The following is a 25978-nucleotide window of genomic DNA, read 5'->3' as shown; positions in this document are numbered from 1 at the left end:
CATTATATTTATCCATCTGTTGATGGACATTTATATTGCTTACATGTCTTAGCTATTATAAACAATGCTGCTATGAACACTGGCATGGCAATTTTCAAATTATGGTTTTCTCTGGATTTAGGCACAGGAGTGAGATTGCTAGATTATATAACTCTATTTTTAGTTTTTGAAGAAACCTCCATACTGTTTTCCAAGATGGCTGCACAAATTTAATTTTCCATCAACAGTGAAGAAGTGTTCCTTTTTCATCACACCCTCTCAAGCATTTGTTATGTAGACTCTTTAATGATGACCATTTTGACTGGTGTGAGGTGGTACCTCATTGTGGTTTTGATTTGAATTTCTCTAATAATTAGCAATGTTGAGCATCTTTTCATGTGCCTATTAGCCATCCTTATGTCTTCTTTGGAAAAATTAGACATGATCTTTAATTATTATACTGAGTGAAGTCTTTAATGTACAGAACCACTAGGTATAAAGTAATGACATTTGACCCCTGTTCATCTTCCAACGTGGAGGAAGGAGCCAAGTTGCACAAAGTGTCACCAATGAATAGAGTGATACAAATTTCATTAGTCAGAAAGGTCTATATTGAGAACAGGTCTCCTAGTTAATTACAGGTAAGACAGGGCATGACCTATGACAAAAGCACACCTGAGTTTAATGTATCTTTAGGTTACTTTTTTGCATACATATGGGATAAAAGAGTAGTGATAGGTTTTAACACAAGGACAAAGAGATTATAGGATGGTAAACTCAGATGTTTCCTGAGTGATCCAAATAATAAGTTTAATTATTTTTGCAGATACTCATTTCTGGTTTTCTCTGGAGAAACTAGACATAAAAGAAGAGTCTTGTCGGAGTTCCCGTCATGACGTGGTGGTTAACGAATCTGACTAGGAACCATGAGGTTGCAGGTTTGATCCCTGGCCTTGCTCAGTGGGTTAAGAATCTGGTGTTGCCGTGAGCTGTGGTGTAGGTCACAGACATGGCTCGGATCCCACGTTGCTGTGGCTCTCTCGTAGGCCGGTGGCTTCAGCTCCAATTAGACCCCTAGTCTGGGAACTTCCATGTGCCGTGGGAGCGGCCCTAGAAATGGCAAAAAGACAAAAAAAAAAAGAGTCTTATCAATAAGCCAGTTACATATTTTTTTAATTTTGTATTGACTTCACTTACAATGTTCTGTCAACTTCCACTGCACAGCAAAGTAACCCAGTCTCTCTCACATACACATACACACACTTTTTCTCACATTATCCTCCATCATGTTCTATCACAAGTGATTAGATATATACTTCCCTGTGCTATACAGCAGGATCTCATTGCCCATCCACTCCAAATGTAACAGTTTTCATCTACTAACCCCAGACTCTCAATTCACCCCACCCTCTTCTCCTCCCCCTGACAAACCTGAGTCTGTCCTACATGTCCATGACCTTTTCTGTTTTGTAGACAGACCATTTGTGCCATATTTTAGACTCCACATATAAGTGATGTCATATGGTGTCTTTTTCTGACTTACTTCACTTAGTATGAGAGTCTCTAGTTCCATCCTTGTTTCTTCAAATGGCATTATTTTGTTTTTTTATGGCTGAGTAGTATTCCACTGTATATATATACCACATCTTCCTAATCCATTCATCCATCAATGGGCATTCAGGTTGTTTCCACATCATGGCTATCATGAATAATGCTGTGATGAATATATAGGGGCATGTATCTTTTTCAATGAAAATTTTGTCCAGATATATGCCCAAGAGTGGGATTGCTGGGTAATATGGTAGTTCTATATTTAGTTTTCTGAGGTAGCTCCATACTGTTTTCCATAGTGGCTGTACCAATTTACATTCCCACCAACAGTGTAGGAGGGTTCCCTTTTCCCCACATCCTCTCCAGAATTTGTTATCTGTTGACTTGTTAATGATGGCTACTCTAACTGGTGTGACGTGGTACCTCATAGTAGTTTTGATTTGCATTTCTCTAATAATTAGCAATGTTGAGCATTTTTTCTCATGCCTATTGGCCATCTGTACATCTTCTTTGGTGAAATGTCTATTTAGGTCTTCTCTCCATTTTTCAATTGGGTTTTTTTTGTTGTTGAGTCGTATGAGTTGTTTGTATATTTTGGAGATTAAACCTTCGACGGTTGAGTCATTTGCAAAATTTTTCTCCCATTCTATTGGTTGTCTTTTTGTTTTTTTAATGGTGTCTTTTGCTGTGCAGAAGCTTTCGAATTTAACTAGGTCCCACTGGTTTATTTGTGTCTTTATCATCTTTATTCTAGGAGGTGGATCAAACAAGATGTTGCTGTGATTTACGTCAGAGTGTTCTGCCTATGTTTTCCTCTAGGAGTTTTATAGCATCTGGCCTTACGTTTAGGTCTTTAATTCATTTTGAGTTTATTGTTGTATATTGGTGTAAGAAAATGTTTGAATTTCATTCTCTTACATACAGTTGTTCAGTTTTCCCAGCACTATTTATTGAAGAAACTATCTTTCCTCCACTCTAGGTTTTTGCCTCCTTTGTCATAGATTACTTGACCATAGGTGTCTGGGTTTACTTCTGGGCTTTCTATCCTGTTCCATTGATCTACATTTTTGTTTTTGTGCCAGTACCATGCTGTTTTTATGACTAAAGCTTTGTAGTAGAGTCTGAAGTCAGGGAGCCTGATTCCTCCAGTTCTGTTTTTTCTTTTCAATATTTCTTTGGCTATTTGAGGTCAAGCCAGTTATATATTAATGCACATTTCAATAATTATAAGTTCAGATAACTGATTAAAAATATCAACATACTTTAAATAATTTCATTAAAACCTATCATAGTCCATTGCATCTTAGTAAAGGAAAATATTTTATTTTACTGCAACTCACTAATTTGCTCTGGGAACCCTAGATACATACTATTTTAATGCTTCTATTCAGGAAGTCAAAAGTATCACATTTTTAAAAACATCTCATAATCTGAATCCCCCTCATGTTTTTCTACCTGGTTAGCCCTCAGGACCTTTCACTAAAAGGCATTCATACGAGCCCTACCCCACTACTTCTAAGCATCAGAACTCACTATTCTATTGAATAATCCAAATGCCACTAACTTGAAATCTGGCCTCACTTTGGCCTTAGTATTGGGATTTTAATAGTCATTTCCTCTTGCATCCCAGCCAGGCTCTAACTAAAGAAGGAGCCAGAAGGGTAGGTACCCAGTCTGATTTGTCTACAAAGGACATCAAAGCATCAGGGAATATACAGAAATTGTGCTATCAGTTTCCACATATGACCACAGTCACAGGCACTGTGGTTCATTTCACATGGAGGAAGGTAGTGTCCTCAAGGGAAAATTTCAAAGCTGCTCCTGGATGGTGCTGACCTCTTTGTGTTTATTATTTCCGCAAGGTAAACATGCACACTTCATGATGTGACTACAGTAACCTGAAGCTGGCAATCCTGTCAACATCATGTAATGCCTTTTGCTATACATGCTATCTGTATGATAAAACTGGTAGCATTATTTTAAAGAAGTTGTCTGGTTCAGAAAGTTCCAAAATAAAAATAAAGATAAAATAGGAACAACTAACAAGTGAGAAATACTCTGCCTATATAAAAGTCAGGGAAAAAACTTTCAAAATATTTTGATAAGATTTGGTAAAAATTCCCATGTAAGTTACTTTTATCCTCAGTGAGTCCAAGTAACTAAACCTATCTGATCAAGAGGCTATAAAAACCTATAAGTGAAAGATAAACCCAGTGAGTTAAAATATTAGGTTATATTTGATACAATGCATGTAATTTTATACATAAACATTCTCTCAGCAAAATATATATGTGTCCCTCTCCCTAATAAAAATGATGAACAATTATTTTGCAAATATTGATAAAGGGTTGTCAGATTATTAGCCTGCCTTTGGTATCTGCACGGATTTAACTACGTTGAGTCCTGGCCTATTATGTTCCTCTCTTAAAGTCAGCACAAAGTGAGAGGAAAAACACAGAGGTCATGTAGATGAAGGTAAAAACAATGGCTCTTTTTTAACCAATAAAAAAAGATTCTTGGGACCAAAGTTGCCTTTCTCATATCTCAGCTCTGAATTAATTCTATGCATCAAGTTCCTGGCAGAGACAGACCAACACCAGCCTCCTTTAAAAAGCAAAAGGCTTTTAACATTAAGTTCACCTATTAGCTAAAGGAGAGCACATGCTTCTTTCAGTAGGAAGATCCGAACATAAGAAAGAGGAGGCAAATGAATGCCCAGTAATTATTCCAAAATCCACAATCAGAATTTTGTTCTCCTACCTTGAGGTAATAAGTAAGATCAATAAGATTCTGATAAGTAAGGCTGGGAAGTGGCCTTAGTATTGGGATTTTAAGAGTTCCCCAGGAGACTCCAATGAGCAGCCATAGCTGAGAACCACTGCATTCATCCCATGTTCAAACAGACGAATGAGCTCAAAAGTCTGTCCCATCTCTGTGGGGTCAATCTCTCAATGTCAACTACAGCTTCTTTGCAGTTTCTTCTCTAACACTTTGCTCTCCAAGAGTTCTGAAATGGGGTGATGTGGTTTATTAATGTGATTAACTCCAAAGATGAAAAATTCACTCCCTATTCCATTCCCAACCCAAATTTGCCCAACTGTAAAATCTGCAGCTCATCAGAGGTTCTACAATGTTATTATTAATAACATAAAATATTGTACTTCAGAGTTCCTGTTGTGGCTCAATGGCTAATGAATCCGACCAGGAACCATGAGGTTGCGGGTTTGATCCCTGGCCTTGCTCAGTGGGTTGAGGATCCAGCATTTCATGAGCTGTGGTGTAGGTAGCAGACGCGCTTGGATCCTGAGTTGCTGTGGCTCTGGTATAGGCCAGCAGCTACAGCTCCGATTAGACCCCTAGCCTGGGAACCTCCATATGCCGCAGGAGCGGCCCTAGCTAGAGAAGGCAAAAAGACAAAAATAAATAAATAAATAAATTTTAAAAAATAAAAAAATATTGTACTTATTAAGAGAATACCAAGAGTAAGTGTTCCCAAGTTTGCGTATAAATCGTCTCCAATTATGAATCTTACAGGGAGAAATTAATGTTCAGAAATGAATTTTTTCACAAGTTAAAGTCTAAAATTAAATTTTCTTATCTTTTAAAATTCAAAATCTCAAGAATTTTAAATCTACATGATTATTATATAATCCCTCTGAATTTTTAACTTTGCTGAACCTCAAATTGGAGGATCATGATGCCTGGGTAGAATTTGGATTTTTCAGTAGCTGTTGCCTGGGCTCTTGTCTGCCATATGAATTTTATTTTCTCAGACCCCTCAAGTTGAATTAAATGGCAAGATTTGCATATGTTTCACTTATGTGTTGCACTAGTCCCATAATGACAAAATAAGCCCCGACTGTAGTTAAATCCCAACATTTCTAGGTCCCCAGATCTAAGCACTTAGTGTTACGATGGACCATAGCATAGCTAAGACTCCATGCTAAAAGGGGTAAGAGTTGACAACAAAGATCTCTGAGCTCATCCTCACCAGGACACCACCTATGCCCTTCAATAAAACGGGGAGAAAGCTCCCACTGGCAAGCAAATTTTGACACTATGTGTGTACATTTCCCCAGGGGAAACCCTCTCCAGTATATACTGTCTTTCTCCCGAAAAAGAGCAGCATTCGAGACACCTTGAAGGAATAACGTATGACTGCAAAGTTTAGAGAACTGCGATAACGACAGCATCAGTCATCAGATGTTATTTGAGGTATCTTTTTTTGCTTTTCTACATAACAAAAGAGCTCTAAATTTTCACTTTTTCCTTCGAGCACTGTGTTGGAGGATTTGTGGGCAGGGAAAGATCACCTACAAAGGACGCTATCAGCAGCCCAGGCTGAAGGGGTGAGAGGAAGGAGCAGCAGCCATAAGGGAGGGGCTGCCCAATAGGGGGATGCAGCCACCGCCAAAAGGTAACTTGTCAGCCAGGGAGCCAGTGAATAATACCTCAGCCTCCCTCTTGCTTTCTAATCCCCTGGGCCTTCCACTGGCCAGAATCACTAGATCTAGAGGGTGAAGAAGCCTAAGTGGTAGAGGTCACCCTCCAGAAGCACAGAGCAAGTCTGGAAAGATGGACAGTGGGTCTGGAGGAGAAAGTGGAGAGCAAGGAGCACTTCTTCCATGTTCTTTGGCCACCTGTTGTTCCTCCATCCCTTCAGGAAGGCTCAGTTGAGCTTCTAAATGTTCAGGCTACATCTTAAGGACATCCCTGTCTGTTCTAACACAGGTAGTACTAAACTGTTCCTAGAATCTGCATCTCTCTTCTCTCCTTTTACTTTCTGGCTCAGAGCTATGATTTTGGAAAAATATTCCTTCAGATTTTGTCTTGCACATTCTCCTCTAGCAAGAAATAAGAAATAAAAACAATCTGGCTGTACCACAATCATCCACTGTTCAAACCTTCCCACCTTCGAAATGTCACTGAGTTGCATAATCCCATTCATCAAGGACAGACTCAGTCTTAGCTGACTGTCAGATCTCCTACAGAACAGAAAGAGAGCTTTCTTTGAAAACCTCCTCCTCCTCCCATCCCCCCACAAGAGGTTCCCTCTATAATTACATACAAAAAAGCATGTTTCAGAGCCGCAAAGTATCACGCAAATGTAAGGTGTTTTACTGCTGCCTTTATGACTTAACGGTACCCCAAGCTCCTCATCCCAGTGTACGAAGGACGAAGCATTCTCTGAGGCACAGAATACTTGAGTATCCATCCTAATGAATAAAATGTCATTTACCACCCTGGCATTTTTCTGAGCTCTAGAGACTTCAGAATCATTTTTGGCATTTCTGTAATGCCAGGGAATTGCATTCTTTTTAAGCTAATTGCCTGGAAAAAGCAATTCTGCCTCTCATATGCAGAATACAAGTGCCTCCTGTCTAGCCACAGCAGAGTCCTAAATATAAAGATGGATCCATCTCCATCCATCATCACCACTCTGATTTCCCAGGCTGCAGTCCTTGTGCTCAAGGTTCCTGCATTTACTTCAGTTGAGCCCTCTTCTTTCTGGGTAGAGCTTTCCTGTCATGTACAACAATAGGCATCTGACTGCAGCCTCCCTCCAAGCCTCCAGGCTCCTTCTGACTGTGCAGAGAAGTTGAATTTTCATAAAAATGGCATTCTCTGCTTTTAGAAGAGCCAGAATAATAAAAGACACTGAACACCTAAGTTCTCTTTCATTGGGCCCATTCATTCATTCTCTCACCAAATATCTACTGAGCCCCTCCAATGCACAGGGCACTTGGGAATAAAAAGACGGAGAAAATACAAATCCAACGTTGACTTTCCCATCAACTTGGACAGAGGGGCCTGTCACCTTGTTTCTGAGGAAATGCATTTGGTCTTTTTAACTGGTTGTATGTTCCATAAGAATCACCAGAAGCTGTTGGTATCATGAAAAGAGTGATGAACCTAAACTCAAGGGTGGGCTGAAGATGGTCAGGAGCATGTAAGCAGGGTATTCAAATCAGTCCTTGCAATGAAAGCCACACAGAGTCAGAGCAGACACGTTCAGATAGTCCGCACAACCCAAGCACAGAAAACACAAAAGGAGAAAAGAGGAGAAGCACATTCCATGAGGAAATCTTGAGACTGGAAGGCCGCAGAGACTGACAAGGAGACCTTTGCTCACACCTGCCCTCTCTGCTTAAGACAGCCCACCTCCACCACCTCAAATCCGCCTTGCTGATTCCCATTCATCCTACGAAACCAGGCTCAGCAGCACTTCCACCTGGAAGCTCATCCTTGCCACCACCTCTTCCAGGTGGAGTTTGGTGTCCCTTCCTATTAACACCCGGGGCTTTTTGTATACCACTGCATTCTGCATACTGGTATATATGCATATCTCGCTCCCTACCATACTATAAGCTACTTGGATATGGATTTTTATCTTATTTATTATTTAAGCACAGAGCTTGTTATATTTAGCACTCATCTGTTTGTGGAATGAATGAATGAATGAAGAAGGCTAGTACATTCTTTAGAAGCCTGGAGGCTTGCCCCTTACAGGAATGCCTTCCCTGATTTACACAAAGACTCTGGAGACTAAATCATGCAGTAAATATCCTTCTCTCCTTAGGTCAAGGGCAGAAAGTCAGCAGTGTCAGTTAAGGTCTTTCAGTGTCTTTCTCTCAGCTAGAGAGACAAGCCATCACGGTTTGCAGGCTTTCCCTGTCTTCTGTGCTTTGGAGGGATTTGGCTATGGGGCTCTTAATGAGATCAAGCTGAATCAGACAGTTTCATCCTGTCAAAAGGCATTGAAAATCTTTCCTGGGTGATTTATCATGGAAATACACATGGCAGGAAAGGGGAAGGGGAATTAGAGGAAGCAGAGAAAGCCACGCTCAGCCTGCAGGGCTCAGCTGGCAGGATGCCCGCAGGATGCCCGCAGCAGCTGGTGGACAAGGCTGCCTTGACACAGGGACGGATGGGCTCCTGTGAAGAGGCCACCTCCTGAAAATAAATAATCATTGCTGGGACAGTCCCACTCCAAGAAGTGCGTTAACACAGAACAGCCGCAGCCAGTAAATCCCGGCCAACGAGCATGGTGGAGTGAGTGGGGCCGGATTAATTTGCAGCTGCTGGCAACACCTGACACATCAGTTAAAATATGGAGTAGCTTAGATTTGCTCCCAAAAGTCAATAGCAGCACCATCACTGATTTAAAGCCAGGGCATCCACAGCTCACCAAAGTCACTGTTAGTGAGAGACTTGGGTAGGAGAACATAAATAATGAGAAATTTCAGCATGCCTCCTGTATCCTCAACACACCTGTAAATATTTTGACTCCTCTCTTTTGCACCTCCCCTCCCTGAAGGCAGGGCTCATCTCAGGATAACCTTTTTTGTGTGTCAGTGACTTCATTTTATTTTTATCGGGGTACATATGCCACTATAGCAGAGGGACATGTTTTGTTAAATGCAGCATTTATAAAACTGCGCTTAATAGAAAGCAGTTGCCATTTGTCACTGTTGCTTTGAAGAAGAGGTGCCAGATTGCACCACGGGACCCTTGAGGGCAGAGACTCCATCTTCCAAGGCCGCAAGCTTGCTCTTTGCGACACAGGATTCTGAATGTGAAGAAGGCGTCGATGGAATGCAAACGGCACCCTGCTGCAGGCCCTTCAAGGCTCGTGCGGGAGAGAGACCAGGGACAGAGAGAGAACATTAGCCGAAAGAGAGGCCGTTGCATCGAAATGTGGTGCTTCAAAGAGTGATCTGGGACAGAGGAAGGGAGCCTTAGCAGGGCCTGGAGGAAGAAAGGATACCTCAGTACACAAGCCAACGCAGGGATTACCCAAAAGACCTCTCCTCAGAGACTCACAGCATGTGCCCATCATTTTACCAAACAGCATTCGAGCTGAGCAAGCTTTTCTTTTTCTATTTCTTACTGTTCACACATACCCTTTCCAATATGCGGGATTCTGTGTAAGACAAGTATGTGTTGAGTTTGAAAATCCACTGACAGGGGGGAGGAGCACCAGAAGCAAGCAGGAGTGAGAAAGGGTGGTTTTCAATTTATCAAGATAAGAATAATATTGGCCATTGTTTTGTTTTGTTTTTTAAAGAAGTTATTGTTAATAATATTAACAATAAAAAGACAAAGAAAGTAAACGTAGCTATAACCCAAAAAAGGCCCTGTGGGCCTTGAGGAATAGTCACTGACCTTCTGGGTGTTAGGCCAAACAAAATAAGACAAAGAATTATCAAAAATCATTGAAGTTCTATCATTTGTGACTTGAAATCCTGCCATTTGCTCTAGCCTAGATAGATTTTGAGGGCATTATGCTAAGTGAAATAAGTCCGACAGAGAAAGACAAATACTGCATGATCTCACTTATGTGTAGAATCTTTAAAAAGAAAAAAAAAAAAAAAGGAAAACAGAACTCAAATACAGAGAACAGATGGGTGATTGTCAGAGATGGGGAGTGGATGGTGGGCAAAATGGATGAAAGGGGTCAAAAGATATAAACTTCAAGTCATAAAATAAATAAGTCATGGGAATGTAATGTAAGGTGACTAGAGTTAATAATATTGTATTGTATATTTTGAAGTTGCTAAGAGAGCTGACCTTAAGTTCTTATCACAAGAAAAAAAAAATGTGTGATGATGGATGTTAACTAGACTTATTGTGGTGAACTTTTGCAATATGTACATATATTGAATAATTTACACTTGAAAATAGTATAATGTTATATATCAATTATACCTCAATTTTTAAAAAGGTAGAAACTTCCCAGAATTTTTTAGAAAGAGTCAAGATCTCACTTATTTCACTAATAGGTATACTACTATCTTATACCAACAAATAAGCTGAATTTTTTAAAAAAAACATTGAAATCCAGAAAGCACTTCCTTGTTAATTAATAGGAATTAGTTTCCTAGGGCTGTGGTAACAAAGTACTACCAACTGAGTGACTTAACAGGCATTTGTCCTCTCACGATCATGGAGTCTAGAAGTCAGAAATCAAGGTGTCAGCACAGTTGGTTCCTTTTTTTTAAGAGCTTCTCAAGGAGAATCTGTTCCTCTCTTCCAGTGTCTGGTTGTGGCTGGCAATCCTTGGTGCCCCTCAGCTTCCAGGCATCCCACTCCAATCTCTGCCTCCACCTTTCCTCTGTGTATCTGAGTCCCTGTGTCTAGACTTCGCTCTTCTTATGAAGACACCAATGCTTAAATTAGGGTTTTGCTAATTCAGTATGACTTCAACTTACTTGATGACATCTTAAAACCTCTATTTATAAATAAGATCATATTCAAAGGTCCCAGCGGTAAGAACTTCAACATAATTTTGGAGCAGAGGGGAGAGGGGACACAGTTCAACTTGCCACAAATACCCACTAATCTTGATCACTTTCTAACTATTAACCATTTACCAAAGATCAGTTATTCACCCCCCAAAATCTGATCCAGGAAAATATAGCCAGCTCCCCACTTGATCTTGTTGTTTTATCCTGAATATTGCCTGCATAACTCCCACAAGGTGGAGAAACTACATATTTGGCAATAAATGAAGGAAGGCTTCCTTTCCTTAGCTGAAGGTATGAGTGAGCTATCCACTGGTCCCCACTCTCAAATAGCTGTGTGTGTGCATATCCAAGTGTGTTATGCTTGAACATAACACAGCTGCAAAACGGCTCTATTGTGGTTTCTCTATTTGCACTCCCATTTTTCATCTTTCTATAGAGACTTGGCATTCTAGAACACTGCACATTATGAACAAAATGTCCCTTTCTTATTCAGCACCTCATTTTTGTAGATAAAAGGTGAATGAAATGCTAAAAGTAATATATAATTTGCTCTTAGCAAATGGCAGAGGAGTAATGATATTTTATAAAGGAAAGACTAATTACAGTGGGAATCAAACATAGTAAGGACTCACTTTTAATCTTTCATAACAGCAAATGTCACTAACACATCTGAGTGTTTTTTGCTCCTTAACAGCAGCTTGAAATAATGGTGGTTGGGGAAACTGTTACGTTTGTACTAAAGTTGTCCCAAAGTTTGATTTATAGTCAGTCATCTTCCATTTGGCAGCAGTTTCAAAGGAAGCAGCAGTAGTGAGAAGTCTGGCAGATTTTGCCCTTGCGGTTAATATATTAAACAAAAATGAAAACTAATCTATCTTCAGATGGAAGTATGGTACTTAAAGTGGAGACGATCTTGTAAAATGTTTCTCCTTAAAAATGATTTTATTAGAGCAATTAAAAATGTAGAAAATGGTACTATCTTCCTAAAGTTGTATAAGAGCTCTGTTCTAATCTCCCTTGCTCTCTAGAGCTTGATAAATCTATATATAGCCAACCCTGGTATATGCTTCACTCATTATCTCTATATATAGATCTGTAGATAGAATATTCACTGTGAACATAGGTCACACTGTATTCACAGGAGAAATGCCTCTTCAAACCTTGAAAATATAAAATTCCTTCACTAGTTCACAGAGTTGGCTCTGAGAAGTGAGAAGTCAGAGGTAATCTTTAAGTTTCACAGTTATGCATGTATTTATTTATCCATTCAGCAAATATCTACATGTAGCATCTATTACATGTAGACACTTTTTTCCACTGCTGTGGGTTTAACAACAGCAACGAAAAGAAAAAGTCTCTGTTTTCTAAGATCGTATAAAAGGGGAGAAACCTATAATTCCACTTTTGGCAGTGCAGCCAGTGCTACCACATTTATATTATAAAAACAGGTATTCGATATAATACAAGCAGCTCCAGCAGCAGCAACAAAAGCAAAGTTTGAAACATATTATTGGTCTTTAAGGAAGTCAGAGAATCCTTATCGAGGGGAAAAAGGAACATAAGGTTTATGTTCTTCTGATCTGTAAGGCAGAAGCCAGGGGTAACCAGAAAGAGGGTACCAAGCCTCAAAACCTAGACTTTTTAGATTAGCCAAAGGGAAGTGGGAGGTCAGTCCTTTCCAGGGGTTCTAAACCCGGATTTTGAGGGCTCTCAAAGTATTCATAGAGAGTTCAAAAAATTCATGGACTTGGATGGGAATAAAAATTTTCATATATCTCTAATTACAATTTCATTTAATTACAAAATGTAAGCAGTAAATCATAGTAGTATGAGCAATAACTGTGTCTTTGCCTCCAATAGAAATCATTGATATTTCGTATCACATTAGAGCAAGGGAGATAACTTGAAATGATATTTAATTCATTGTGACTGCTTTGCCATTATGGTCGTTACTGGACAGATCACTAAGTTGCATTATTTGATGCATGAATAAAGGAGCACATATATTACTATTTCACATTTGTTTTTTGGTATTTTTCTAACTATTGTCTCAGTCCATTCAGGATGCTATAACAAAACGCCATAGACTGGATAGCTTATAAACAACAGAAATTAATTTCTCACAGTTCTTGAGGCTGGGTAGTACAAGATTAAGGCACCAGCAGACCTGGTGTCTGGTCAGCTTCCTGGTTCATAAATGGCCATCTTGCTGTGTCCTCAAATAACAGAAGGAGGCAAAGGAGTTCTCTGGGTTCTCTTTAACAAGGGCACTAATGCCATTCCTGAGTGCCTCTGTGGCCTGCACACTAAAGGCTTCATCCCCAAATATCATCACACCGGGCTTTAGTTTTCAACATATGAATCTGGGGTTGAGAGAGGGACAAATGTTCAACCTACAGCAACTGTACTTCAATATAATTATAATCGTTTGTCATCCCATATATGTTTTATGCACTCAAGAAGGGTGCATAGGCTTTCCTAGATTGCTGAAGAAGTCTTGACTTTTGCATTAATGAAAGAGTGAACTAGAAGAATATTATCCTTCAGGAAAGTAAGCCTGTAAGGACGCTATCTCCCTCTATTATGGTTGTGTTAGTAAAAATTAAATAATATTACTGTTGATGAGACCTACCCATTAAGAATTTACAATTCACAATCATAGGTTTTCTCACTCATGGGTATAGTCAGAGGAAATCCCTAATCCAGAAAATAAACCAAAGTGTGTCCTGGAATATGACAAAAACAAATACCATTTCTTTCTGGATAAAGATATCCAAAGCTAAGCCCCTAAGACTTCTCACAGACTATGTTTAAACAATAATGCACTCAAAATAAAAATTGTTAAGCAAATAAAGAATATGATACCATGATCAAGAGTTAGAAGAGGAGTTCCCATCGTGGCGCAATGGTTAACAAATCCAACTAGGAACCATGAGGTTGCGGGTTCGGTCCCTGCCCTTGCTCAGTGGGTTAACGATCCAGCATTGCCGTGAGCTGTGGTGTAGGTTGCAGATGCAGCTTGGATCCTGCATTGCTGTGGCCCTGGTGTAGGCCGGTGGCTACAGCTCCAATTCGACCCCTAGCCTGGGAACCTCCTTATGCCGAGGGAGCGGCCCAAGAAATAGCTAAAAAAAAAAAAGAGTTAGAAGAGAAAAGAAATTAAGTTTTAGCCCACTCTCCACCAAGGACTTCAGATATTCAGAATTACTTGATTCAGAATATAAAATACTCTATACAATATTTTTTAAAGAAAAAATTTAAATGAAATAAAAAAGGTCATAAGAAACAAGACTACCAAAAATGATCAAGTTATGAATAGACCCAAATAAAATATTAAAAATAAAACATATAACTATTTAAATTTTAAATTTCACAACTAGGACATAGTTACATATTGAAATCTAAAAGTAGACTTTTGGAGTTCCCATAGTGGTGCAGTGGTTAACAAATGCGACTAGGAACCACGAGGTTGCGGGTTAGATTCCGGGCCTCGCTCAGTGGGTTAAGGATCCGGCATTGCCGTGAGCTGTGGTGTAGTTTGCAGATGCGGCTCGGATCCCACGCTGCTATGGCTGTGGCGAAAGCCTGCTCCGATGAGATCCCTAGCTTGGGAACCTCCATATGCCATGGGTGTGGCCCTAGAAAAGGCAAAAAGACAAATAAATAAATAAATAAATGTAGACTTTAAATTTAATTAGATACTTATGAAAGATAATTAACATACTGGAAAATAGAATTAAAGAATTTATCCATAATTGAGGATAAATGATAGGGAGATTTCAAAAACTAGAAAACTAAATTAAGGCATAGAAAATAAAAAGTGAGCGACTTAACATAGGACTTATTGATGTTCCAAAAACGAACTCAAACAGAGAATTAAGGAGAGAGAATATTTGAAGAGAGAATGGCTAAGAAATTTCCAGAATTTGTAAAATACATACACCAGAGGAATCCCAATGAATTGCAATCATAATAATAAGGATGGAAATATCAAAATTAAATTGATGACTATAAAAGACAAAAATATCTTTAAAACAGCCACACAAAAAAAAAAAAAAACCCAGATCACGTTTAAATGAATGAAACTTAGACTGATATTAAACTTCTCAAGAGTAATATTAGAAGAATTCCTGTTGTGGCTCAGCAGTAATAAATCCGACTAGTATCCATGAGAAGGCAGGTTCAATCCCTGGCCTTGCTCAGCAGGTTAAGGATCTGGCATTGCCATGAGTTATGGTGTAGGCTGCAGACACAGTTTGGATCCTGCAGCTCCAATCTGACCCCTAGCCTGGAAACTTCTATGTGCCACACTAGTGGCCCTAAAAAAAGCAAAAAATAAAAAAATAAAAGAGTAGTATTAGAAGCCAGAATACAATGTAATGCTTGAACTGATGGATGAAAATAACTATAACTCTAACGCACTTAGAAGGAACAAAATCAGCTCAGACTAGAACCTCACAGCTCCTACTCCAGCAACTTGGGATCCCACCCCACCTCCAATAGGGTACTGTTGAACCCTGAGCAGAGAAGCTCCAGCTCATACCTGGCTCTTGCTCTAGCCCCTCCATTTCCAGCACCACCTACTAAGAGTGACAAGTGGAAGAGGTGAGTCACACTCACATCAGATTGGGCTCTCCCACCACACCCACTGGACACATGCAGACACTCTAGGGATGTTCCTTCACAAGGACACACCTTCCAGATGGGAGGGGTAACTGTTTCACCTAATTTCATAGCAACAGGGGAAGTGCAGAAAAACGAGAAGACAGAAGAATTTTTTTCAAACAAAAGAATAAGAAAAGTCCCTGAAAAAACTAATGAAATAGATAAATAATTTACCATACAAAGAGTTCAAAGCATTAATATTAAGAATGCTAAGAATGAGGGAAAAGAATATATGAACACAGTGAGAATTTCAACAAGAAAGTAAACATACAAAAAGAATCAGTCAGGACAGGAAAATATAATAATGGAAACAAAAAACACTAGAAGGAGTTAACAGCAGTCTAGGTGAAACAAAGAACACATATGTGATCTGGAAAATAAAAATGGAAATTACCCAATCAAAACAGCCAAAAGAAGAACAAAAAAAATTTTTTTTTGGCTTTTTGAGGTGTACCCACGGCATATGGAGGTTCCCAGGCTAGGAGTCTAATCAGAGCTACAGCTGCCGGCCTACAACACAACCACAGCAACGCCAGATCTGAACCATGTCTGCGACCTACACCACAGCTCATGGCAACACCGGATCCTCAACCCACTGAGCGAGGCCAGGGATTGAACCTGCAACCTCATGGTCCCTAGTTGGCTTCGTTTCCACTGCACCATGACAGGAACTCCAAATTTTTTAAAAATAACAATGTAAGGGACCTCTGGAACAACATCAAGCATAAAAACAATCACATTATAGGGATCACAGAGGAGAAGAAAAAGAGAAGGGGGTTGAAAAGGTATGTGATAAAATTTTGGCTGAAAACTTTATAAACCTGCAGAAAGAAACAAATATCCAGATACAGGAAGCACAGAGGGTCCCAAACAAGATAAATCCAAAGAGAGCTACACCAAGACATATTATAATTAAAATGGCAAACATTAAAGATAAATAGAGAATTCTAAAGGCAGCAAGAAAGACTCCAAAAATCATATACAAGGGAACCTTCATATAGCTTTCAGCTGATTTCTCTCTGGAAATTTTGCAAGCCAGAAGGGAGTGGCAAGACATTCTTAAAGTACTGAAAGGGAAAAACCTACAACCTAGGATACTCCATCCAGCAAGATTATCATTCAGAATTGAAGAAGAGATAAAGAACTTCTCAGACAAACAAAAACTAGAAGAGTTCATCAATAATAAACAACCCTAAAATAAATATTAAAGAGTCCTGTCTAAATAGAAAAGAAAAGGCTACAACAAGAAGTAATAATCTATAGGAAAGGAAAAATCCCACTACCAAAGGTAAATATATATAGTAAAGGCAGTGGGTCAACCACTTAAATAAGTATGTACGAAAATTAAAAGAACAAATTATAAAATAAACTATAACTACAATAATAAGGGATAAACATGTAGATGTAAAATATGACATCAAAAATGTAAAACATGGTGAATAAAAAGTTTACATCTTTTAGAATGTGTTTGAATTTAAATGACCACCATTTTAAAATAAATATAAATAGCCATATGTCAACATATATAATTCATTCTCTGACATCAACCATACAAATGTTTTCTTGGGTCAGCCTCCCAAGGCAAAAGAAATAAAAGCAAAAATAAACCAATGGGACCTAATCAAACTGACAAACTTTTGCACAGTAAAGGAAACCATTATAAAAAGACAACCTGTGGAATGGGAGAAAATAGTTTCAAATGATGCAACTCTCAAGGGCTTAATCTCTAAAATATACAAACAACTTATACAGCTCAACAGCAAAAAAGCTAACAACCCAATTGAAAAGTGGGCAAGAGACCTCAATAGACTTTTCTCCAAAGAAGTTATACAGATAGCCAACAAATGAAAAAATGTTCAGCAACATAGCTAATTATTAGAGAAATGCAAGTCAAAACTACTATGAGGTACTACCTCACACCTGTCAGAATGGCCATCATTAACAAATCAACAAATAAAAAATACTGGAGAGGGTGTGGAGAAAAGGGAACCCTCATGCACTGTTGGTGGGAATGTAAACTGGTACAACCACTGTGGAAAACAATATGGAGGTTCTACAGAAAACTAAATATAGAACTATCATATTACCCAGTAATCCCATTCTTGGGCATATATCCAGACAAAACCTTCATTAAAAAAGATACATGCACCCTTATGTTCATTGCAGCACTATTCACAATAGCCAAGACATGGAAACAACCTAAATGTCCATTGACAGATGAATGGATTAAGAAGATGTGCTATATATACCCAATGGAATACTACTCAGCCATAAAAAAGAAACAAAATAATGCCATTAGCAGCAACATGGATGAAACCAGAGACTTTCATACTCAGTGAAGTAAGTCACAAAAAGAAAGACAAATACCATATGTATCACTTATATCAGAAATCTAAGATACAGAACAAATGAATCTTTCCACAGAAAAGAAACTCATGCACTTGAAGAAGAGACTTGTGGTTGTCAAGGTAGAGAAGGGAGTGAGATGGACTGGGAATCTGGGGTTAACAGATGCAAACTATTGCCTTTGGAATGGATAAGCAATGAGATCCTGCTGTATAGCACAGGGAACTGTATCTAGTCAGTTGTGATGGAACATGATGGAGGATAATATGAGAAAAAGAATGGATATGTATGTGTGTGTGAGAGAATGGGTCACTTTGCTGCACAGCAGAAAATTGACAGAACACTGTAAACTAACTATAATGAAAAAAAATAAAAATCATTAAATAAAAATAAGTATTAAAAATAAACAAACATGTAATTCAAAGACTAAAGGTAATGAACCACAAGAAGCAGGTAAATCACAGATAATTCTGATTGTATCATCACAGCTCCCTAATTCTCTGCTCATTGTATTATGCCAGAACACTCCCTGGTCCAGATTTAAGATGCGATATTTAATGATGCACACTGCCCATCACTCAAGCAAAGAGGAGCAGTTCCTATTGTGAAACATCTCCATTTGTACACCAAAAATTACCTATTTAACACTGACATTTTCCACTGAGCTATGCCCCTTAAGTCTATAAACAACTGGTTTATTTACCATGAAGCACATACATGGATTAGGCATATCCTGCTAAAAGTAGTCCACGTATAAGGACTCTCCATTATGTTTACAAGGAGATTGATCAGGTCATCTCATTCTTTTGAATTCTTTTCCTCTCTTCCCTGAATAGGCTGGATTACAGACCAGCTGCCAACCTTTCCCTTCCCAGTCATAAAAGGTATGAGGACTGGAAGATTGGAGGAGCAACTGTCTATGTGAGTTATATGAAGGTAGGGACTTGTGTTTGTTTTGTTAAATTCCTAGAATATTACCTAGAATAGGGTCTAGCACATTGTAGATACAGAGTAAATGTCTATTGAATGAAACAGTGAATCAACTATTCATGTTAGTATCTTCTATAGAGAAAATCTAAATCAACATTAGAAAAATTATTAAAATTATCAAAAAGTTTAGTAACATGAACTAATATGAAACCAATATACAAAATCAATTGCACTTCTACATCCCTGCAATAGAGAGAAAGTAATTTAAAATAATCTTTACTACAGCAACAAAAAGCAAAGTCACCTAGGAACATATCTACAAAAAAGAAAAACGTCTAAGAATTTTATGACAAAAATTCTAAAACTTTATTGAAGGGCACTGAAAAATGCTCACATGGAGAGATGCATGTTCAAAGATAAGAAAATTCAATATCATAGGTATCGGTTTTCCCAAATTAATACATAGCTTCAATATAGTTCTAATCAACATGCTAATGTTTGTTTTGTGGATGCTAATAATCTGAACCTAAAATTATATATGAAAATATACAGTAAGTCAAAAACATGAAAAAAGAAATCAAAATCTGAGGTAATTTATATAAACCAAAAAAAGGGGTGGCGGGCTTTAGGGTATCAAGGTACTACTTGCCTAGCAGCCAGGTTATTATGAAACTTTCATATGCTTTGATACACTGGTGTCAGCCATTGTTCCTGAAAACTCTTTAAATTGCGTAAGTTGTTAGTTTTGAAATTTTTCAAGAATTATCTAGTTGAAAAGCCTTTGTATTAAATACACACATATATTTTTGTGAACACTGTCAGTGTGTAGTGCCATTTGCTTTCTATTTTAGACCTCTAAAGTACCTCACCTGTATAGTATTTCCATTAAAAGTTTGACTGCATTCTTTCTAATAAGCAATGAAAAATTATTTAACTCATGTCAACATCTATTTCCTTAGATATAGTTAACTAGCTTGATAGTTTGGGATATATAATGTAAATACGCATATATCAGTTTGCAACTGACTTTGTTACATCATACCCATGTAATTGGATCAGGTGACATCATAAGAATTTGTTTTAATTAACTGATTAAACCTATAATGAAATATTAAAAAAAAAAAGTCCTGAGAAATGAAGAAGAGGAAAACTCACCATATGAAATGCCAAAACTCATTATAAAGTTAAAATAATACAGTCACTGTGACATTGGTGTAAGAATAGACAAACAGACCAATGGATGAAACAGAAAGCTCAGAAAGAGAGCCATTCATGTATGGCAACTAAATGAAAGAGGTGGCCTGCAAGTTAGTGGATAAAGAGGGAATATTTAAAAGCTGGCATTGTTACAACTGGTTCTAACACAGAAAAAAATTAAATCTGACTCCTTCTTCCCTCCATATACAAAATTAAGTTTCAAGTAGATTATAAACCTAGCTGTGGAATGCAAAACTTTAAAATTTTTAGAACCAAACAGAGAAGAGCATCTCTATGAACTTAAGCAAGACATAAAAATTACAAAGAAATAATTGCAGCATTTCACTATGACAAATGTGACACTTTTGTTAAGCAAAAGATGCTATTTTAAAACAAAAAAAAACAAGCAACAAGCTAGGAAAAGAAGGGTTGTAATAAATGTACCTGATAAAGGATTAGTATACAGAGTTAATAAACCCATATATCAATAAGAAAGTCATAACCAAATTGAGAAATGGACAAAAGTCTGTCCAGCCATGCTGCAAAATAAAAAACTGATCAGACATATTGAAAAATGTCAACTTGGTCAGTAATCAGAGAAATACAAGTTTTAACTGCAATTAAAGGCAACTTTATATCATCAGAAATGCAAATATTAAACTCTAATAGTATCCATTTTGATAAAGAGCAGGATAATGGGAACCCTCATATACTGATGGGCGGGCCCATAACAGAATACAATTCCTTTGTAAAATAATTTAATATTACCTTTAAGTCTGGAAAGAGGAGTTCTTGTTATGGCCTAGTGGGTTAAGAACCCAACTAGTATCCATGAGGATGTAGGCTTGATCCCTGGTCATGCTCAGTGGGTTAAGGATCCAGTGTTGACTCAAGCTGAAGGATAGGTTGCAGATGCGGCTCTCATCTGGCGTTGCTATGACTGCGACATAGGCTGGCAGCTGCAGTTATGATTCTACCTCTAGCCCAGGAACTTCCACATGCCACAGGTGCAGCCGTTAAAAATAAAAAATAAAAAAAAAAAAGAGAGAGAGAGAGAGGAAAATAAATAAATCTAGAAAGAGTCTATGAATTCCACCTTTAGATATATATCCCTGACACACTTGCACATATGGCCTAGATGACAGAGCAGTAATGTCTGTAGAGAGCAATCAAATGAAAACAACTTCAATGTGTATAACCAAGGGAATAGATATATTGTGGCAAATTAATACTGCAGAATGGTCTACATTAAAGTAAGTAAATGAACAGCTACACCCATCAATGTGGGTGAAGGTTAAAAACAAAATAGTGAGGAAAAGTGTGTCACAGAAAAACACATACAGAATGATACCAGCTATCTAAATAGCAAGATGTAATAAATAATAAATTAGATTGATACAAAGTGTCATGGAAGTTCTAAGAAAGCACTTCTGCCTGTGGGAATCAGTTCTTCCCACAGCACTTCTGCCTGTGGGAAGTTGTAATGAGGAAGAATAAATCTGACTCCATACTGGATCTATTCCTTTAACTTTAATTTCTGTATTCTATTGCTCCTCTTTCAAGTTAAGAATGTTGCCTATAGCCCGAAATATATAGGACAGTCCATTCTCACAGCTCTGACCTTTTCGGGTATAACATTTTCCCATTCATATAGAGATAAAAATTTGCAAAACAGAGAATTACTTTTGTCTTGTTGGAGGTTTACAGGAACATCATGACCTGATTTATGTGGACAGCTGCAAGAACAAAGGATCCCGACACCAAGTTTTCAACAACCAACCACGCCTCCTCCCCTTTTAGTATAAAAGAAGCCTGATTTCTGATGTGGGGAAGTTGATTCTATGGAACGCTAATCTACCACTAGTTCACCGTCTTCTCAGTCTGCTGGCTTTCTGAATAGTCATGATTCCTCGCCCCAACACTTTGTCCTCTGATTCATCAGCCAGTCCTGCAGCGAGCGGAATGAGTTTGCACTCAGTAACATTTGGTCTGGACTTTGAACAATGGAGTTTCTAGAAAGGGACAAGGAGAATCAAGTGTATCTAATGCTCCCCTGTTCTTCAGAGAACAGTGTAACTGAAAAATAAGGTATGTGATGAGAAATCGTAATAGCAGAGACAAAACTAGAGCCAGGTTGAGCTAGGAAGCCAGTAGGCCCTAGCCTGCTCCATTTGAACACATAAGGAAGTCCAATTATTCATATCCTACTGGGGTCTCTGTTGTTTTCTTCCCCTTTCACCAGTGGCCTGTCCTGTGAGCCACATCCTCTCACCTTATGCCCAGTCCTTGCTTTGCTCCTCTTCTAAAAACATTTCTATGTCCATCGCTTGAAAATAACAGCAACTATTGCTGCATGATGATGCACAGCACCATGTCAAAATGCACATAAAATAACCAACACTCTGTTTAGAGAAAGCCTGCATTGGCCTGGAACATCCCGCAAACCCCTGAAACCTTGAATCCACAAAGGGAAAGCCCTTGTGTGTTCCTGGGGGCAAGTCCCATGATAGAAAACTCCCACATGCACATCCAATATGGGACACAGCTCCATAAACAAATGCTGTGCCTTCCATTTATACTATTCCACAAATTTGTTGACCATTTAAAGTCAACAGGACGCAGGTCTTCATGGGGCCATGCACCAGTCTCACCACACTGCTGCTCTTCCATTCCAGTGGCAGTTTTCAATGGTAACAGCCAAGTGCTGTGAGACATGATCCACAAGTGATCAGCTACTTATTTTCATTTTGCAGAACTGCCATTCAGTGTTCACTCAAGCACTAAAGCTTTTCAAAACCAAATGAGAACTGTATTGAGTAAAATACTCTTAATAGTGTTGGAAATAGTTTGTTGTTCAAAGTGATCTTTGATACGTACATAAAAAATCATTGGCAGAATATCAACTGCACTGTTGTTTAAGTTACTTTCTATTATCCTTTTTCCTTCAAACTAATGTTAATACATTTAAAAATAAGAACAGAGAAAATATGTTTTGTGTAATAGCACTTGAAAGAGGAACTCTATGCGTTACCAGGAAACTCGGGAGGAAAGGCGGCCCTTATCCTTTGCTTTCTGTTTTTCATCTAGGAGATTTTATAGCAAGTTGAACTCATCTAAACAGGAATATGGAGGCTGCTCTTTGTAAGAAAGATGATGTTTTTGACCTGTGATAAAAGTAGTGATGATAAATTTTAACCATTCCAACCATATACTTTTAAATGCTTTCTCTTATTTCGAAAGGTACACATAGCTGAGTCCTAACTCAAACAAGGCCCCAGCTGACCCAGGGCTCAGAAATGGAGAAGGGAAGGAAGAATCTAACCAATAAGTTGGATTTAGGGTATCAGATATCACCAACATATTACGATCACAATATAGTCAGATCTGGTTGAGGGCCATAGTCAGAGACCAAGCTCTGAGCTCAGAAAACAGACACAGCCAGTCAAGGTACCAAAACAAAGGCGGGAGAGCAAGAAGCAAAACTGGAGCACCAAGCACAGAACATTTTTGTGTAATATGAGATCTACTAAGCATATTTACTTTATAGCTTTGAGGTTTGAAACTCTAGTCCTGAAGCATACTACCTTTTAAAGAGATGGCTTTATCAGAAAAATAAAACTTACAATTTACAAATACTAAGCTGAGAAACAGAATGAAATTAGTCAATGTGGAACAGATCATTTCAATATACTGCAAACCCTTGGCTTCATTAGCATGGTGTTCTAAACACTGAACTAACCAGCCTCCTGTGCAATCCAATTCATCAACACTATTAGGGCTATCAGTTACAGAGTGAGAGCTATTTTGTTTACAAGCAACAGAAGCTCAACCAGAGATTGTTTAGGAGAAAAAAAGTATATGAGATGTCTCATGGAACCCAAGCCAGGAAAACTGAGACCTGAGTGGCAACTCAAAGCAGGAACACATGGAGTTCCCATCATGGTTCAGTGGTTAAAGAATATGACTAGGAACCATGAGGTTGTGGGTTCAATCCCTGGCCTCACTCAGGGGGTTAAGTATCCGGCATTGCTGTGAGCTGTGGTGTAGGTTGCAGACGCAGCTCAGACCCCACGTTGCTGTGGCTCTGGTGTAGGCCGGCGGCTACAGCTCCAATTCGACCCCTAGCCTGGGAATCTCCATATGCTACAGGAGCAGCCCTAGAAAGTGCAAAAAGACAAAAAAAAAAAAAAAAAAAAAAGCAGGAACACATGCCCAGCCAAGGCTCCTTTCATCCTCTCATCTCTGCTTCCCTCTGCATCCCTGCTTCACTCTATCTCTCCATGGGGACCAGTGTGGAAGTAAGCTTGGTCAACAACACCAGAGTTGTAGGTCTTCAAGCTCCAGCCTTCAGAGAATGACTTGTTGCTTTTTCTAATCCCAGTTGAAAACATGGAAAAAGTGCTCTGTGGCCCAGACCCAATCAGATTCCCAAACTTGGGCCAGTCAACTGTGGCCAAGAAAGCAGGCTACTTGGGCTGGCCCTGCTTGGATCTGTGTCCAACCTTGTATTGGTCGCTGGTGGTCAAATGGATGAGGTGAGGAGAAAAAGATGGCCATGTTGGTAAAACTAAAGGGCTGGAGTTGGGAGCTGCCATTCCCAGAAAAATGCTGAGCATATACACAAAGTACCTAAATTAGCCACATTACAAATGTTAAGATTATGGGGTTAATGGCACATTATTTTATAAGGGCCAGAACAAAGAATATGCAGTCCCTGGCTAAGCATTGTGTCCTTTATATAAATCTTATCTAAGAAAAACTGCAACTCCCTCTCCCAGATGAAGATGAAGCTTCTATGCCCCTCAGTTTCTAAGCCACACCCTAGAACGCTTAGGCAGTTGAAGGTATTGAATTCATGTTACACACACTAAGTTTACTCAAGTTGAGAGGTAGGGGGACCAGGAAGGAAGGACCAGTTTTCCCAGTAAATTTAGTTCATATTCCCACTCCTTGTGCACTAGCTTGGTGACTGTGGGTATACTGTCAAACCTCTCTGAGCCAGTTTCCTCACCTGCAAAATGTGGAAATAATACATACCTGGCAAGTTCATATAAAGGTTACAGGAGTTCCCTGGTGGCTCAACAGGTTAAGGATCTGATGTTGTCACTGCTGTGGCTCAGGTCACTACGGTGGTATCAGTTCCACCCTGGCCCCAGAACTTTCACATGCTGCAGGCATAGCCCCCCGACCCCCCAAAAAAAAAAAAAAGAAGTTAACGACAATGAAGGCTCTGAAAGATGGTAGTCATCACATTATTAATATACTGGCCCTCACCACCTCCAGGAGCTAAAGCACACTAAGCAGTGGGAATGTCTTCAGGCTGTGTTTCCTTTCCTACTAACTGATTTCCTTGTAAAAAGCTCCCTGCCCCACCCTGAAAACTCAGAAGACGTGGCCAATACAGATTCCAATTAGAATTAGGTTGTACTCAGAGTTCCCGTCTTGACGCAGTGGAAACAAATCTGACGAAGAACCATGAGGTTGCGGGTTCGATCCCTGGCCTCACTCAGTGGGTTAAGGATCCAGTGTTGCCATGAGCTGTGGTATAGGTTGCAGATGTGGCTTGGCTGTGACATAGGCCGGCAGCAACAGCTCTGATTAGACCCCTAGCCTGGGAAACTCCATATGCCATGGGTGTGGCCCTAAAAAGACAAAAGACCAAAAAAAAAAAAAAAAAAAAGAATTAGGTTGTACTCTAAAGAAAAGAGGGTGGGGATGACAAGGGCAGTTTTTATTTTGGCCTTCTCCACAGGTTTACTTACTTACTTGCAATGATGCCACAAAATATCCGAAATCTTAAGATGAATTTCAAATGTGAGCTAGGACAATGTAGCTGTGCTAATACTCTGAAACACCTATGTGTGTATGTTGTGTATATAAATACATATATAATTTTATATCTATAAATATAATACTTATTATGTACTATTATATTTTATTTGATATTTGAATTTTATTTATTATATATTATATTTTACAACTGGATTTTTATTTCATTTGTTTTAATGTGCCAGGGTATTGCTTTAGTGAAATAGGAATACAATTCAGGAAAACCACAGCTA

General features: G+C 38.8%; 1 protein-coding gene across 14 annotated transcripts in view; it reads right to left on the bottom strand.

Moving 5' to 3' along the window:
• C9H11orf87 (chromosome 9 C11orf87 homolog) overlaps positions 1-25978 on the bottom strand; it is a 642485-nt gene that overhangs the window by 511152 nt on the left and 105355 nt on the right. The window lies entirely within an intron of this gene.

The sequence above is a fragment of the Sus scrofa genome, chromosome 9 (assembly GCF_000003025.6).
Source record: "Sus scrofa isolate TJ Tabasco breed Duroc chromosome 9, Sscrofa11.1, whole genome shotgun sequence".
NCBI classification, from domain to species: Eukaryota; Metazoa; Chordata; class Mammalia; order Artiodactyla; family Suidae; genus Sus; species Sus scrofa.
Note: the sequence above shows the minus strand (reverse complement) of the source record. Positions and strands in the feature narration are given on the sequence as shown.